The sequence below is a fragment of the Zea mays genome, chromosome 7 (genome assembly GCF_902167145.1).
Source record: "Zea mays cultivar B73 chromosome 7, Zm-B73-REFERENCE-NAM-5.0, whole genome shotgun sequence".
Taxonomy (NCBI): domain Eukaryota; kingdom Viridiplantae; phylum Streptophyta; class Magnoliopsida; order Poales; family Poaceae; genus Zea; species Zea mays.
Genome location: NC_050102.1, coordinates 13,541,259 through 13,553,052, shown reverse-complemented (window position 1 = coordinate 13,553,052; position 11,794 = coordinate 13,541,259).

Sequence of the window (11,794 nt, the reverse complement as noted above, 5' to 3'; positions counted from 1 at the left end):
CCGAGTGACCTGAGGGCGACGTCGGTGTTTTAGAGGTAACGCCGAGCGACTGAACACGATATCAGCGTTTTAGAGGTAACGCCGAGTGACTGGAGGGCGACATCAGCGTTTTAGAGGTAACGCCGAGCGACTTGAAGGCGATGTCGGCGTTTTAGAGGTAACGCCGAGTGACTGGAGGGCGACGTCAGCGTTTTAGAGGTAACGCCGAGTGATAGCAGGCTGCGTGGGCCACTTTGAGGATGATAGCCGAGTGATGAGGTGGCGCACCGGTGTTCTGGAAATAACTGTCGGGTGATCACGTGGCACACCGGTGTTTTGGAAATAACCGCCGGGTGCTGACTGGGCACTTTTTGAAACGGTATCTGGCTCGGGAATATCCCATAAGTGCTGCGCTTTTAGCCGCCTCTGCTTTCTGTGCCCTAGTTCTTGCTTTCTCGCTTCCAAATCCTCTCTGCAATTCGCCTCCCACTCTGCTCGCCGGTAGAATCGAGATGGCGCCCAAGAGGAAAACCTCGAGTTCGTGTGCCGTGGTGATTCCTCCAATCGACCCCAACAGCCAGTTGCCTTTCGCAGGTAACCACATGTCCGTCATCTCTGAGCCCAAACTTCTCCACCTCGTGTCCATCGGGGTTCTTCCTCCGCGGGAACTCTATTCTTGGCGGATTTGCCATGGGGTTACTATCCCAACTGAGGATACCCATGAGTCCGTTGTTTATGCTCCTTTCCTTCTTCGTGGCCTTGGCCTTCCCATTTCTCCCTTTTTCCGCGGCCTCCTTGATTTCTACCATCTTAACTTGACCCATCTGAACCCCAATTCTATCCTGCAAATCTCCATTTTCGTTCATTTATGTGAAGCCTTTCTCGGTGTGCTGCCACATTTCGGGTTGTGGAAGTACTTGTATCATTGTCGCCCTGGGATGGCCGGGGGACAACATCAGTTGGTTGGGGGTGCCAGCTTGGAGATGCGCCACGGGAGGAAGACTGAGTATCTCGAAATCCCCCTCAAAGACAGTATCAAGGGATGGCGCTTGGAGTGGTTCATAGTTGAGAATTATGGAAACTCTCTCCCCCCTCGGTCAGGAAGACAGCCGGATGTTCGCACCCCAAGCTGGACCGAGTCCCCCACAGATCAGGAGGTAGCTGAGGCAGGTGCTTTGCTGGCTGAAGTTGGGTTGCTGAAGGAGAGGGGTCTGACTGCTGAAGCCGTTGTTGCTGACTTTGTCTTCAAGAATATTCAGTCGCTGAAAGACATGGCGCACCTGGCTTATTTGTATCGAGGCCTAGCCGACTCAACTCGGGTTACCAACAGAAGAATTCCCTCTGCGGACTTGGTGAGCCGACTTGAGATGATCCTTAGAGGCAAGGTGTCAAATGTTGGTGCCCCAGTGGCATACTCGGCCTGGAACCTGCCTCCTCCCAAAGCCTTCACCCTTTTTGTGTCGAATCCACCTGTTACTGATGGCAGTTTGGGTCTTAGAGTGCGACCCTCTGCTGAAGAAGTTAGTGCCTTGGTTGCCTCGCTCGGGGAGATTCCTGATGATGAACGGCAGGTCCACTTTGAGGTGCTCCTGAATCCTAGCGATGCGGAGATAAGTGCTATGCTTGATTTGCTGGTTGAGGACTCTTCTGATGCTGCTCCTGCTGGGACATCGGTGGTGGCGCCCCTCCTAGAGGCTGATACAACTTTGGATACTCAGAAGCCTGCTAGTACTCGCCCGAGGCGCCCTTGCCGAGCCAGTCAACCTGATCCTTCTGCTGATGAGCAGAAAAAGAAAAAGAGACGCCTCCGGCGAGTATCCAGTTTGGATCGGGATGTTGGTACCTCGGTTCCTGCTGCTGAAGAAGTGCCTGTGACTGAATTTACTGACGCTGACCCCAATGGGTGTACCCAATCTGTTGCTGATCCCAATGAGGATGCTCCATCTATCGCTGATCCCAATGGGGGTGCTGCCTGTGTTGCTAACGTGGACGACGAGGAGGAAGAAGATGAAGTTCCTTTGACTCGGAAAAACAGTCGGCAGTTCATTGCTAGTGGTGAAAGTAGTGGAGTCCCTTCTCCTGCTTTGTCTGCTCTCATTGGCCTGCGAGAACTGTCCCTGGCCAATTTTGATCAGACTCTTGAGGATATGGTTCCAGAGGATTTGTTATCGGAGCCAGTGGATGATGGTGTGATGGAGGTTTGTGCTGATGTGCTTGATGCTGGGTTGAGGTCATCCCGTGCCTCGTCGACCTTGGAGCGCGATCTCGAGGGTCGGGAGACTGAATTGGATCGTTATGGTCCCATGGAAGTAACTGAGGGCCCATCAGCCTTAGAAGTGGCTACCGCAGAGAACCTGGGCCCCCAGGGTGGTGTTGACACATGCCCAGCCCCCGAGGATGTCGCCGGGGATGATTTGGTTCGGGTGGGAAGTGTAAGCCACTGCCCAGCCCCCGAGGGTGCTGCCGGGGATGATCCGGCTCAAGTGGGCAGTGCAAACTATGACCCAGCCCCCGAGGGTGTCCGAGCGGGGTCTCCCTCCTGTACTTCCATGGACGTTCATGCGGGATCGCCTCCTCACTCCGGTTGTATGGTGGTAGCCCAAACCTTGGACCAGGGAGTCGCTTTAGAGGGCAGCGTCCCTGCTGACCGAGTGTTGGGCTCTGTTGATGGCATCGAGCTGATTCCTGCTGGTTCGTTGCAAGCTGCTTCGGGTGGTGGCCTTACGCCCGGTTATCAATTGATCTCTCCTGATTTGGGGATCCCTTCGTTCTTTTCCAACCTCCAGGTACTGTGATGTATTTTAGCTTGGTTTTTACGCTGCATGAACTGCTGTTATTACACTCATCTGTTCTCCTCATCAGGCTTTGGTGGATGGGATGGCTAGCCAGCTGAGGTTACAGGGTGCTTCTGTTCCAGAAGTAGCTTCATCTCTTGCATGTTGGAATCCAGTGTCACTTCAACATCATGTCTCTGAATTGGAGGCGACCAACGCTGGTTAGTGCTTTTTTACTTCTCTTTGTCTTTCCCGTAGATTGCTTCACATTCTGACCCTTTTTGTTTGATTGTCTCCTGCTAGGTATGACTCGGCAGATCTCCACTCTTGAGGAAAAACATTCCCGAGATCAGGCTGAATTGATCCAGCGGTGCACTGACTTTGAGGAAAAGTACTCTCAGAGCCAGACTGAACTGGGTCAGGTCTCCGCTGCCTTAGATGACGCCAATGCACTGAGTTCTTCTCTTCACGCTTAGCTCAATTCTGAAAAGGTGATTTATGGAACTGTGCTTTGCCTTGTTGTGCTCCTATTACTTGCTTGGTGTTTGAGGGAGTTGACTTTTGTTTGCAGGAAGAAAAACGTATCCTTGCTGCTTCTCGCGACAGTCTTGACAGATTGTATCGTGATTCTAGCAACTCGCTGACTATCCTAGAGAGGAGTCATCGCTTCACCATGGAAGAGTTAGACAACCAACGCTGTAAGCTGCAGGAATCCACGGATGAGGTGACCCGGCTCAAGCAGTTGATATCAGCGAAGGATGCTACTATCAAAGAGCTCCGGGCTTCCAAGAAATCCATCGCCCAAGAGTTAGAAACTGCTCGGCTGGCTGCCAAGGTTGCCGAAGAAACTTCTGTTACTCTCAGAGCCCAGCGCGACAGAGCCATGGACAAGGCTATTGGGGCAGGGCGAATCTTGATGAGGAGACCCGGCGTGGTTGTTCCCGAAGATATAAGGGCTGATGTGAATGCTGCTCCTGATTCCTCAAGTCGTCCTTCCTCATCGATTGCTCCTGAGAAAAATATCACAAAATAGAGAAACATTTTGCGTGCTTTGAGCGTGCGGTTAGCATGGTCAGACATTTGTTAGAGGACGTCATTTTAGTACTTAAACGACATTGTTATTCTCGTATTGTTTCGGAATTCATCAGTTTGTAAATTTGCAGTAGTAAAATGATGCGCGATGGTTTTGAAATTTGTTTGTGGGATATAGAAGTCATCCTTATATGAGTAGTTGTAATCACGTCAAATCGCCTTAAGTCGCTGCTGACTTAAGTCGATTGCTTTTGTTAATAGGGCGTAGTGGTCACCCTGAATTGCGTAGGCGTGAGCATGTTGCACCGGCTTAAGTCGCTGTTGACTTTAGCCGATTGCTCCGTTAGCAGGGCATAGTGGTCACCCCGAGTTAAGTAAGCGTGAGCATGTTGCACTGCCTTAAGTCATTGCCGACTTAAGCCGATTGCTCCGTTAGCAGGGTATAGTGGTCACCCCGAGTTAAGTAAGCGTGAGCATGTTGCACCGCCTTAAGTCGTTGCCGACTTAAGCCGATTGCTCCGTTAGCAGGGTATAGTGGTCACCCCGAGTTAAGTAAGCGTGAGCATGTTGCACCGCCTTAAGTCGTTGCCGACTTAAGCCGATTGCTCCGTTAGCAGGGTATAGTGGTCACCCCGAGTTAAGTAAGAATGCAAGTCAATCGTGAACAAACTGAGTATCTTTGAAACCCCTTTTTTATTGATGACATATTTCCATTTTACAGAGTACATCGTCGTCCCGATAGCTTTTGAAATACAGCTAGGGATAAAACTTCCTGAGGTGTTCTATGTTCCAGGAGTTCCCGACTTCTGTGCCATCCATCTGAGTGAGACGATATGATCCGGACCGAGTGACTTCTGCTACTATGAAGGGTCCTTCCCATAAGGGCGATAACTTGTGTCGTCCCTCCCCCGTTAGAATCCGGCGGAGGACGAGATCTCCTACTGAGAAGGATCGCTATCGCACAGCCTTGTCGTGATAGCGCCTTAGAGTCTGCTGGTACCGTGCTGATTGGATTACCGCATTCAGCCGTTCTTCCTCAAGTATATCAATGTCCTCCAGCCTGGTGGCCTCGACTTCTGCTATGTTTTCGAAGATCAACCTTGGCGCCCCGAACTTGAGATCGGCGGGTAGCACTGCCTCTGACCCATAGACCATGAAGAAAGGAGTGTTTCCATGCAGAGCTCGACTAGGTTGGGTTCTTAGGCTCCAAACGACATAAGGCAATTCCCTTATCCACTTTCCTGTGAATTTTTCATTCTTATCGAAGACCTTTTTCCTGAGTGCCTCCAGTATCATCCCGTTGCCCGTTGGCTCTTGGATGTGCTACAGATGCATACTTGATATGAATGCTTTTTTGCTCGTAGAAGTCGAAGAACTCTGAACTTGTGAAGTTGGATCCTAGGTCAGTTATGATGTTGTTTGGTATCCCGAATCTGAATATTATGTCTTGTATTAATTCCACGGCCTTAGCTGAGGTTAAAGAAGCAATGGGCTTGAACTCTATCCATTTAGTGAATTTGTCGATTGCTACCAATACATGAGTGTATCCTCCTTGAGCTTTCTTGAAAGGTCCAATCATATCCAGTCCCCAGCATGCGAAAGGCCAAGTTACTGGTATGGTCTGCAGTTGCTGTGCTGGCAGATGTTGTTGTTTTGACAAGTATTGGCAAGCTTCGCACCTCTGAACTAACTCGGCTACATCACTCTTCGCTGTTGGCCAATAGAATCCTGACCTGAAGACCTTCCCGACTAGTGTTCTGGATGCTGCATGTATTCCACATTGCCCAGCATGGACCTCCTCCAGAAGTCGCTTCCCCATAGATGAGAGAATGCACTTCATGAGGACGCCTGATGCACCCCTTCTGTACAATGTCTCCCCAATGAGTGTGTAGTGAGTCGACTATCTGGAAATGCGCTCGGCTGAATTCTTGTCATCTGGTTCCTCTTCATTCTTTATATACTTGATGATTGGCCTTCTCCAGTCATCAGAGTCCGACTCAGGTTTATCTATAATATTACACTCTTCTGTTTGATCCATTGAGATGCTCGGCTGTAGTATTTCTTGCACAAAGACTCCAGGTGGGACCTGAGTTCGACTGGATCCTAGCTTGGACAGTATATCGGCTGCTGTGTTTCGATCTCTTTCTACATGATGAAATTCCAGGCCCTCAAATTTATCTTCCAGTTTTCGGACGGCAGTGCAGTATTTTCCCATTGAATCACTTGAACAATCCCACTCTTTGTTTATCTGGCTAATGACTACCAGAGAGTCTCCGTACACCATCAATCTCTTGATGCCCAATGATATGGCGATGTTCAATCCGTGGATCAGAGCTTCATACTCGGCTGCATTGTTGGAGGCCGGAAACAGCAACTGGAGGGCATATTTGAAGTGCTCGCCTCCAGGTGCGGTGAAGAGACTTCCTGCTCCTGCTCCCTGCAGCTTCAGCGAGCCATCAAAATACATTCGCCACACTTCTGCAGTCTCTGGGTTATCTGGTACTTGCTGTTCAGTCCACTCTGATACGAAATCAACTAGTGCTTGAGTTTTGATGGCAGTGCGAGGTCGGAACTCGATGTCATGAGATCCCAGCTCGCAAGCCCACTTGGCTATTCGGCCAATGGCTTCCTTGTTGTGAAGAATATCCCCTATCGGAAAACCAGTGACTACTATGACTTTGTGGTCATCAAAGTAGTGACGTAGTTTGCGGGCAGTTAGAAGTACTGCATATAATAGCTTCTGAACTTGAGGATATTTTTTCTTTGAGGGGCCCAGAACTTCACTGATGAAGTAAACAAGATGTTGCACTGGATAGGCATGTCCTTCTTCTGCTCGCTCGACTACCAACACGGTGCTTACCACGTGAGTCGTGCAAGAGATATACAGTAATAGATCTTCAGCTGGTTGAGTTGGCGTAGCTCGTCGGGGTGGCTTCAGTACTGGTGGTGTTGTCAAGAATTTCTTCAGTGCATCTAGAGCCTCCTGTGCCTCTGAAGTCCACTGAAACTTATCCACCTTCTTGAGTAGCTTGTAAAATGGTAAACCTTTTTCCCCCAGCCTGGATATAAATCTACTCAGAGCTGCCATACATCCAGTAAGCCGCTGAACCTTCTTTTGTGATCGAGGTGCTTCCATCTTCATGATAGCTTCAATCTTATCCGGATTAGCCTCAATTCCCCGGTGGCTGACAATAAACCCGAGTAGCTTTCCTGCTGGTACCCCGAAAACACACTTTTCGGGATTAAGCTTCCATCTATACCGTCTCAAACTGTTGAAAACCAGCTGTAAGTCTTCGATGAAGTTCTCCGAGTTCTCTGTTTTGATTACCACATCATCTACGTAGGCCTCCACACGCTTGCCCCAGTGGTCGGCTAAGCATGTTTGAATGGCTTTCTGATAAGTCGCTCCAGCGTTTTTGAGGCCGAACGGCATGGAGGTATAACAGAAAGCACCAAACGGAGTAATGAACGCTGTTTTTTCTTCGTCTTCCTTTACCAAACTAATCTGGTGGTATCCGGAATAGAAATCCAGGAAAGACAGCACAGAACATCCAGCGGTGGAGTCCACCACCTGATCTATCCTCGGGAGCCCGAAGGGATCCTTCGGACAGTGTTTGTTGAGATCAGTATAGTCGACGCACATGCGCCAATCCACTTTATTCTTTTTGAGTACAAGAACAGGGTTGGCTAACCACTCGGGATGTAACACTTCTCTAATGAATCCAGCCACGACCAAGCGGGCTAACTCGGCACGAATGGCCTCTCTCTTGTCGGGCGTGAAACGACGTAGTTTTTGCCGGATCGGCCTCGCCTGGGGATAGACCTTCAGTTTGTGCTCGGCCAGTTCTCTTGGGACTCCCGGCATATCCGCAGGTTGCCATGCGAATACGTCTCGGTTATCTTGCAGAAACTGGACGAGCGCGCTTTCCTATTTGTCGCCCAGGCTAGAGCTGATGATGGCGGTCTTGCGTTCATCAGCGAACCCCAGGTTGATCCTCTTAGTTTCTTCAGTCGGCCGCATAGAGGTCGCGGCCTGAGCTTCATTTGCCGGTACTGCAAGGTCCTCCTTAGGCTTAGAGTTCGCCTGTGTTGAAGAGACCGTCGACGGCTTGGTGGTGAGGGCTGCTTGGATGGCCACTCGGAAACATTCTGCGGCGCCTTGGAAGTCGGCGCACACAGTTATGATTCCTTGCGGTCCTGGCATCTTCAGTATCATGTACGTGTAATGTGGAATGGCCATGAATTTGGCCAATCCCGGTCTCCCGATGATGGCGTTGTACCCGCAGTCGAAGTTCGCCACTTCGAACCTCAGGAACTCGGTTCTGTAGTTCTCCGGAGTTCCGAAGGTGACAGGCATGTAGATGTGGCCCAGCGGGTATTCCCCTTCCGTCGGCACGATGCCGAAGAAAGGAGTGTCCGACTCATGGAGCTCTTTGAGTTGAACTCCCAAGCCTTGGAGTGTCCGGGGGAAGGTGACGTTGATGCTGCTCCCCTCGTCCACTAGCACCTTCTTCACCCGGCTCTCTCGGATCACCGGATCGACGAGGAGCGGGTATTTGCCTGGATGGTCGAAGTTGAGCCATTGATCCTCCCGAGTGAAAGTGATCGGGTGCTCCGACCACCGGTATGGAGCGGGAGGACCGATGGTTGCCACCAGTATCTGGCGGTCGTTGAGCTTTTGTTGTCTTTTGTTCTCCTGCGACCCGTGCCCGCCGAAGATGACGTTGACCTCCCTGTCAACGCGCGGGAAAGCTCCTCCTCCTCCCTCCTCTTGCTGATGGGGTTGTCGTGGTTCATTTGGTCCTCCCCTCGGCGGAGGAGGAGGTAGAGGTTGGAAGGGTCGGCCGTGCCCGACGGAGTGCTTGAAGTCCCGGCAGTTACGAAGAGTGTGGCGCATGTCCTTGTGGTATGGGCACTGGGCGTCGAGGATGTCGTCCAGCGTGCGCTCGCCTCCGCGAGGTCCTCCTCGGGCGCGAGAGGCAGGTGGTCCGGCGGCGTGCACTTCTTCGTGAGGCCTCTTCTCCCACCGTTTGTCGGGTTGCTGGTTCGCGTCGCGTCGTGGTGCTGCCGGTGCGGGCTTTGCTCCTCCGATGAGGTCCTGGGCCCGCTCGTCGGCGGTGATGTAGAGGTCGGCTTCCCGGAACAGCTCCTCGGAGGTAGTCGGCGCCTTTTGTAATATGGCTCGGACGAAAGCCGAGTCGTTGGATCCTCTGTAGAAGTCCTCGATCACGGCCGCCTCCGTGACCTCGGGGATACGATTTCTCATGGTCTGGAACCTTTTGAGGTATGACCGGAGAGTTTCGTCCCCCCAGCGCTAGATGGATTTGAGGTCCCATGGTTGCGCCGGTTTGTCGGAGAGGGACTAGAAATTGGCGGTGAAGCATCGACTGAAGTCGCCCCAGTCGTCGATGCAATGTTGGGGTAGATGTCGCAGCCATTGCAGCGCGTCTTGCCCAAGGACAATGGGTAAGTACGCGGTCATCACGTCTTCGGACGCCCCGGCAGCTCGAGCAGCGGTGGTGTAGATGGCTAGCCAACCCCCTGGATCCTGCTTAGGTTCATATTTATCGACATTGGATACCTTGAAGTTGGGAGGCCATTGGATGGCCCTAAGGCGCGGAGTAAGAGCAGACAATCCGCAGGTGTCCTCCTGTCGTCGGGGATGATGTCTGTCCCGGGGAGGGGAGTAGTTGTTGTGGTTCCTCGACCGTCCCCGGGTAGTACCGCTAGTTGAGGCTGTTGCCGACTCAGTTCTGGTGGCCTAGCTCCAAGCTGGGATGCCATGATCCCTGTCGTACTCCTCCCGGCGACGGATCTCGTTCTCATGTCGCCGTTCACGTGAAGCATTGATGGAGCTTCGCGCATCTCGGTGACTGTTGATGGCGTGTCGTAGATCGTTCGGTGGGTGAGCAAGCGGTAGAAGATGGTTGGCTGCCTAGGTGAACAGTCATCGGTAGCCCTCGGCGTCAGGAGTCCGAGGGAGTCCATCAGCTATCTGAGCTAGTACTCCTCTGACTTCGCTCGGTGTGTTCATGGCTCGGGCGAAGTCGGGGTTCAGGTTGCGCCCAAAGAATGGATTTTCCCGGCGTTGCCTTGCATCTTGCTCGGCTTGTTCCTGAGCCCGACGGCGATCACGTCGTCGGGAGTTCCTTCGTTCTCTGAAGACGCGTTCTTCCGGAGTTTCTCCTATCTCTGAGACCTCGTCTCGCGAGACAGGTTGCTCCGGATCCCGTTCTCCGGCCGCGTGATGTCGTCGAACGTTCCTGCGCCGGTTCCTCCGTCGGCGGGATTCTCGTTGAGGCGGTTCTTCTCCGGGTACGGTCGGCTCGTCGTCGGAGACGGTGGGCGACTCCGCTCTCCCGATGAAGAGGACGTCGGGATAGAATGGTGCTGCTGTCGTGGCGACCTTCTTTCCGTTCTCCTTTGAGGGCGGAGGAACGGAAAGAACAACTTGCTTCCCCTTGGTTTCCTTCTTCCTCGCGATCTGTGTCCATTCTTTTGTCGGGGAGGTAGACAGTGGAGTTCTCCGGGTCAGCGGGCCCTCGGCCCCTGACTTTCCGGAGACGATGTTTTTCTGGAGAGCTGGAGGTTGCGCTTCTCCGGCATTTTCGGAGTTTGTTGGAGGAGACTTCTTTTCCGACGGATCCGCAATGCGGTGTAGAGTTCCCTCTTCATCTACTACGGATGAGATTGTTCCGAAGCAGAATACGGATCCGAGACGGAGGGTGATCTTGTTGTGGAAGGTGACGGCCATTGAGCTAGCTTGGATCGTCGACACACCCCCTACTTGGCGCGCCAGCTGTCGGTGTTTTGGGTCCGACCGCACACCCGGGGTTGCCCCTCAAGGTGTTTTTAGGAGTAGGACGGTGTCGACAACTGTAGCAAAATGGTTCGTGCCAGATGCACGAGGGACAATGGACAATGTTTACAGGTTCGGGCCGCTTAGAGATGCGTAACACCCTACGTCCTGGTGAGTATGCTGGGTGAATGTGGTTACAAGAGAACTCTCTGAATTGAGAATGCAGAGAGTTGAAGTGGGTGGCTAAGTAAAATAGGGTCGATCGTTCTGAAGGGGTGCCCCCTAGGCCTTATATACTCGACCGTGGGGCAATACACGTGGATATGATAACAACGTGTAGCTAAAAGATAGTGAACTGTTTGAGTTTATCTCCTTGTAGTTCTGCCGACTTATCCTCGCATGGCTCCGTTGCATGAGGGCTCCAGCGCGGGAAAGTCGGATCTCTGTTGTGGTCGCTCGCTCGACGTTGTGGGCCGTCCGGGTTTGCACCAATCCAGCCCCATGTCGATCTGCTTTGCTGGTTGTTCCTCCCCAGGCCCACGAAAGAATGACCTTACGATTTATTGGGCCCTTGGGCCTTTCGTGAGGTCTTTTACTCTTTTAGTGGACCCGGGGGATATCTATCCCCCACAGACGCAAGGACCGATTAATCCGACAAGGGGCATACAGCTACAACCTCCAATAGGACGATAAAAGGAGATGTCATCAAAATAGGAACGACAGATGTCGAAGGACCGATGATTGGTGAATCGACCAACACAAGCAAAAAAGCAGACACAGCTGTCAACAAAACAACCGATCCAAAATACTCCAGGCCCCGATGGTGCCCATCGGGATTGACACAATCACAAAAGCGAAAATTACAGCGCCTAAGAGCAAAGGAGAACCAGGAAAAGAGGTAGAAAAGATATTCAATGACACACATCCACAGTACCCGCCACCACAGAAGAAATGGAGACCAAAGGCCGTTGAGAAAAAGCAAATGGCCACAAAGGCGGAAAATTAAACAACAACTGTGCACCTCTCTGCATGTACGGCAGACAGTCCGGCTATAAAGGCCGGACCATGCGCGGATGACACGGACCGTCCGATCCCTAAGGCCGAACCGTTCGCACTACACCAGGACACCTCCAACGACGTACCGACACCCATGGAGGAAGACGACCTGCAAGGAGAAGACCTGGTCGACTACGGAGCTACGCTAGAACAC